Genomic DNA, 6,953 nt, shown 5'->3' with positions numbered 1-6,953 from the left:
AATAAAAAATGAACAAATCTAAATTATCATATAACTATTAAAGATATTGAATTAGTTGTAAACATATTTCTGCAAAAAGAATTAACCATTTCATGTGGGCTTTGTGAGTAAATTCTAGCAAATATTTAATGAATCAAGAATTCCACAGCCAGGCACGGCAGCTCACACCTATAATCCTAGCACTTTGGGAAGCTGAGGTTGAACATTGCTTAAGTCCAGGAGTTCAACAACAGCCTGAGCAGGAATGAGACCCTGTCTCTACAAAAAAATTGAAAAATTAGCTGGACATGATGGCTCACACTTGTAGTCCCAGCTACTTGGGAGGCTGAAGTAGGAGGATGGCTTGAGCCCAGGAGTTGGAGGCTGCAGTGAGCTATGATGACTCCAGTACACACCAGCCTGGGAAACAGAGCAAAACCCTGTCTCAAAAAAATAAATAAATAAATAAATTCCACCCTTACACAAACACTTTCAGAAGACAAGAAAGAAGAAATTCTCCCCAAATCATTTTATAACAATATATCCTTGATATAAAACTAGACAAAATAATTTTAAAGAACATTGATATTGATAAAAACAAATGCAAATGGAAATACAGCACACCAAAATCTATGGGATACAATGAAAAGCAGTACTAAGAGAGAAATTGATATCAACAAACCTCTACATCAACAAAAGTAGAAATATGTCAAATAAACAACCTAGCAATGCACTTTAAAGAACAAGAAAGGAAAAACAAATGAAACTCAAAATTAGTAGACAGAAAGAAATAATAAAGATCAGAGCAGAGATAAATGAAATTGAAACAAAAACACAATAAAAAGATTAGCAAAACAAAAGGTTAGTTTTATGAAAAGGTAAACAAAATTGACTAAACTTTAGTTAGACTAAGAAAAAAAAGAATATCCAAATACATAAAATCAGAGATAAAAAAGGAGACATTATAATTGTTACCACAGAAATTCAAAGGAATATCAGAGACTATTATGATAGTCTATTATGATGCCAATAAATTGGGAAACGTAAAAGAAAAGAACAAATTCCTAGACACATACAGCCTACCAAGATTGAACCATGAAGAAATAGAAAACCTGAACAGACCAATAATGAGTAACAACAGAAAAACAGTAATAGAAAATCTCCCATCAAAGAAAAGCCCAGGACCTGATGGCATCAATGCAGAAGTCTATGAAATATTTAAAGAAGAACTAACATGAATTCTACTCAAACTATTCCAAAAACTTAAAGAAGAGGAAATACTTCCAAACTTCATTCTACAGGCCTGCAATACCTTGATACCAAAACCAGACAAAGACACAACAAAAAAGAAAAATATAGGCCAATATCACTGATGAACATAGATGCAAAAGTCCCCAACAAAATACTTCCAAACCAAATGTAACCACACATTAAAAAGATTATTCTCTATGATCAAATGGGAGTCATCCTGAAGATGCAAGGATGGTTCAACACATGCAAATCAATACGCATGATACATCACATTAAGGACAAAAACCATATCATCATGTCAATAGAAGACAAAAAAAAATATTCAATAAAATTCAACATCCCTTCATGATAAAAACTCTTAACAAAGTGGTTATAGAAGGAACATATTATAACTCAAAACAGTAAAGGCCATATATGACAAACTCACAGCTAGCATCATACTGGATGGGGGAAAATTGAAAGTCTTTCCTTTAAGATCTGGAACAAGACAAGGTTGCCCACTTTCACTGGTTTTATACAACAGAGTACTGAAAGTCCTAACCAGAATAACTAGGCAAAGAAAGAAATAAAGGTCATCTAAATCGAAAGAAGTCAAATTGTCTTTGTTTACAGATGACATTATCTTATGTTTAGAAAAACCTGAAGACTGTGCCAAAAACCTTTTAGAACTAATAAATGGATTCAGTAAGTTTGTAGGATACAAAATCAACATATAAAAATCAGCAGTATTCCTATATCCCAACAGTGAACAATCTGAAAAATAAATCAAGAAAGCAATCCCCTTTATAATAGCTATAAAAAAGTTAAAACAAAATACCTAAGAATAAACTTAACTAAAGAAATGAAAGATCTCTGCAATTGAAACTATAGAACACTGATGAAAGAAATTGAAGAGGACACAAAAAATGGAAAAATATCCCATGTTCATGTATTGGAAGAAGTTATATTGTTAAAATGTCTATAGTATCCAAAGTGATCTACAGATTCAATCCAATCCCTATCAAAATACCAATGACGTTTTTCACAAAAATAGAAAAAGCAATTCTAAAATTAACAAGGAATGACAAAAGACCCTTAATAGTTGAAGTAGTCCCAAGCAAAAAGAACAAAGCTGGAGGCATTCCATTACCTGATTTCAAAATATACTACCAAGCTATAGTAACCAAAACAGCATGGTACTAACATAAAAAGAGGCACAGATCAATGAAACAGAATAGAGAAACCAGAAATAAATCCGTTCATTTATAGCCAACTCACTTTTTACAAAGGCACCAAGAACATAAATTGGAGAAAGGGCAGACTCTTAAATGAATGGTGCCAGAAGAACTAAATATTCCTACACAGAATAATGAAATAAGACCCCTTTCTCTCACTATATACAAAAATAAAATCAAAATGGATTAAAAACTTAAATGTAAGACCTGAAACTATGAAATTACTAGAAAACACTTCAGGACTTTGGTCTGGGCAAAGATTTCTCAAATAAGACCTCAAAAGCACAGAAAACCAAAGCAAAAGTTGACAAATGGGATTTTATCAAGCTAAAAATCTTCTGCACAGTGGAGTAAACAATCAACAAAGTGAAAAGAAAACCTATAGAATGGGAGTAAATACTTGCAAACTATGCATTCAACAAAGGATTAATAACCAGAGTGTATAAAGAACTCAAACAAACCAATAGCAAAAATCCAAATAATCTGACTTAAAAAGGGGCAAACATCTGAATAGACATTGTTCAAAATAAGACATACAAAATGCCAAATGTATATGCAAAAGTGCTCAACATCGCTAATCATTAGGGAAGTGAAAATCAAAACCACAATGAGAGATCATCTCACCCCAGTTAAAACAGATATTATCAAAAAAACAGAAAACGAATGTTGGCAAGGATTGAGAGAAAGGGGAACATTCATACACTGTTGATCAGAAAGTAAACTAGTACAGCCACTACAGAAAACAGTATGGGGGTTCTCAAAAAACTAAAAATCAACTACCACATGATCCAGCAATCCCACGCTGGATATATATCCAAAAGAAAGGAATCAGTATATTGAAGCAATATCTGCCCTCCCATGTTTATTGCAGCACTAGTCACAATAGCCAAGATGTGGAATCAACTTAAGTGTTCATCAGTGGATGAATGGATAAAGGGGATGTGGTACATATATATATTGGAATAGTATCAAAGCCATAAAAAAGAATTAAATTCCATCATTTGCAGCAACATGGATGGAACTGGAGGATATTATGTTAAATGAAATAAGCCAGGCATAGAAAGACAAATAAAGCATGTTCTCACTCGTATGTGGGAGCTAAAAAAAAATTGATGTAATGGAGGTAGAGAGTAGAATGATGGCTGGAAAAAGTAATGGGGATGAGGAAGAAGAGGGGGTTAGTTAAAGAGAACAAAACTACAGTGAGATAGAAAGAATATGATCTAGCACAAGAGAGCAACTATAGTTAACAATATTGTGTATTTTACGATAGCTAGAGGAGAAAAATTGGAATGTTCCCAAAACAAAGAAATGATAAATGTTTGAGGCGATAGATATCCTAATTACCAGATTTGATCCTTACACATCTTATACTTGTATTGAAATATCACATGTACCCTAAAAATATGTACAACTAGTATGTATCAATAAAAATTAAAAAGAAAACAAAGGATGAAGGAGGAAGAAACCTACTAAACCAAATGTTAGCAAACCAATTCTATAATGCATGAAAAGATAATACCTCATGTTCAGGTTGGATTATTCTAGGAATGCAAGATGAATTTCATATTAGAAAATTCATTTACATAATTTACCACTTTAATGTATTTTTAGAAACCACCCCTTGTATCTGACACTGGATTCTGGCAATTCAAATAAGACAATAAAAAAAAAATAAAGGATTTAAGTTTTGGAAGTTAAAAAATTTAAAAATATCTTTATTCACAAATGATAGTTTTCACTAAAAGATTCTATAAGGCAATTATTAAAAATTAATAAGAGAGCCTGGAAAAGTTACATTGATATGCGATCAATTCACAAAAGTCCATTGCATTTCTGTACACCAGGAGCAAACTGAAATTCAATTTTTAAAACATACTATCTACAAGTGCAACAAAAAATAGTTTTAAGAATAAATGCAGCAAACGTGTACAAGACTTTAATGTAAAAAATTCTAAAACTATGTTAAAAGACATTTTTTAAAAAAACCTAATTAATTGAAACACATGTCAGATGTATAGTTGGGAAGACTCAATATTGGAATCACATCAACTCTCCCACAAATTAATTCACGGAATTAATTAAATCCTAATTAAAATGCAAATTAATGTTTCATGGAAGTTGACAATATGATTGCAAAGTGTATATGGAAGTTCAGGTTGCCAATAGTTAAGACACTTTTGAACAAGGAAAACAAGGTGAGGGTACCTGTGCGACCCAATATCAAAACATATTAACACAACCATGTGTAGTATCGGAGAAGGAATGGACAAACCAAGCAATGGGCCAAAAAGAGAGCAAACAAACTGACCTATGAGTATGGTATGGAAACCTGATTTACTGCTGTTTCTATGGGAAAATCTGGACTGTTCACTAATTTAAGTGCATGAAAATGAATCCACACTTCACACCATACACATACAAAACAATCAATCCAGATAGACCAAAATTTTTACTGTCAAAGGCAAAGTCTAAGACTTTGAAGACGGGGGACAAAACCACATATACGCAACGCAACCTGCAAAAAACAGCTTGGATTCAGAGACGCAGCTCTGGTTGGGTTAGGGGCTGTGCCCCTGGAGTTTTGCTACCTCAGTTCTAATCCCGGCTTCATCACTTCCTAGATGAGTGGTCTTGGGAAAATTACTGAATTTCCCCAAGCAAGTGTCTTCATCTGTAATAATGGGGTAATATTAACAACCCCCTCCAGAGGTTTTAGTAAAGTTTCAGTGAGATCCTTTCTGTAAAGTGCGCAGCACAGGATCAGCATGTGGTAGAAGCTCAGGAATGCCGCCAGGACAATGACCTGGCCATTTGGACAACCATGGGAGAATCCAGGGAGCCAGAGCCACATTTCCTGGAGAAAAGCAGGAAATTCAAGATTTGATGCCCTGGTGAAGGAGGCCTAGGATTTTGTGGTGTTCCAGTGGGAAGAGCTAATTCTGAGGGAGACGGATGCCAGAATACAGAAGAAATGTTTAACCATTTAAAATGGACCAATGGCTGTTTACTCCAGCAGATTTTGCTATAAAATGGGGCAACTACACAGCCCATTTCTCTTTAACCTGATTTTGTTTTTAATTTCATATGTCGCAGACATCTCATCATGTCAATATATGCAGATCTGCCACATTCTGGATTTGCCTAAGATCCTGTAGTGCAGATATAATATAATTTATGTAATTCATCCACTCTTGATGAACATTTAGATAGCTTCCCTTTTATGTTTTCTTTATTTTAAAACCATAGGGGGAAAAATGAATCAATAGAAATGTAAAAACAAGCACACATATGTATCTACGTGTGCATGTGTGGAGATAGATAAAGCATTTCAAATTGGAGTGGGGATGAAGAGACCCTATTCTCTACCAATTTCTCTGTAAGTGAAATCATAGAATCATTGAATGACAGGGTAGATGGGGCCTTAGAAATATCCAGTGGGATGACTGTAAGTTTATAGTGTTGTTTGTTGCAACATCATTCAAAGTAGCCAAAATATGAAATCAGCCAAAATGCCCATCAAAGGATAAACAGATAAATATAATGTGCAGAGCACTAAACACAAATGTAAACACGTAATTGCTGAATGTTATAAACTCCTACTCTAGGCTTAGCTGGGGGTAGGTGCTCTGCACCTATCACTTCTCCTTACAACTCTCTTCTGAAGCAAGTACCACTAGAGTGACCATGTGATGAATAAGGAAACTGAGGTCATATTGTTAGTAAGTGGCGCACTTGGCAGTCCAACAAGTAAAACCGAGAAGCCTGAATTACTCTGGTGAAGCACATGTGGGACTGCACAGGCCTACCCGACATGTTCTGCTCTGTACACACACCTCTGGCTTTTCGACTACCCCCGGAAGATGCCCAGACCCAATTGCAAAATCAGTTCTTCAACCTGAAGATGAGGCCCAGAGTCCTTCAGGGATCTAGCCAGCAGTAGGTAGTGGCCAAGGCAAGACAGGGACACCGTGGACCTGAGGCTCCTCAATAAACTGCTGCCTATGCAGGGAGCAGCCAGGCAGGCCCTCAAGTGGATGGAGAAGGGGAGATTTACCCGGGAGAAGCCAGAGCAGATGCTGATGAAATCCCCGAGGTTCTGTGATTCTCTGACAAGGGAGGTGAGGTCTTCACTTCCCTGCCTTTTCTTAATCCTATTCAAATTGTAGCAGAGTGCAGACACTAAGACACATAATTTATCACCACCATATTCTTCTTCCTAAAATGTTCTCATCATCTAATCACATCACGACTCAAGAATGCAGAGGTGTCGCTCTCGGCCTGAAGAAAGGTTGCTCTGGTTGCCCCGGGAGCCTCTGCTTCCTCGGAGACAATCTGGGCATCATGGAAGAGGAGTGAAGGTCAGGGCACAGCTGACCAGGGAGATCTGGGTTCCCCTGCCCTCTGTTAAATTTGTATTTATTAATTTTTAAATCCCCATAGAGTAAAATTCACTTGTTGGGTGCATAGTTCTAGATTTGACCAAGGTATGGGATTGGGTAACCACTA

This window comes from Eulemur rufifrons, chromosome 30 (genome assembly GCF_041146395.1).
Source record: "Eulemur rufifrons isolate Redbay chromosome 30, OSU_ERuf_1, whole genome shotgun sequence".
NCBI lineage: Eukaryota > Metazoa > Chordata > Mammalia > Primates > Lemuridae > Eulemur > Eulemur rufifrons.
This window is presented reverse-complemented; position numbering follows the sequence as displayed.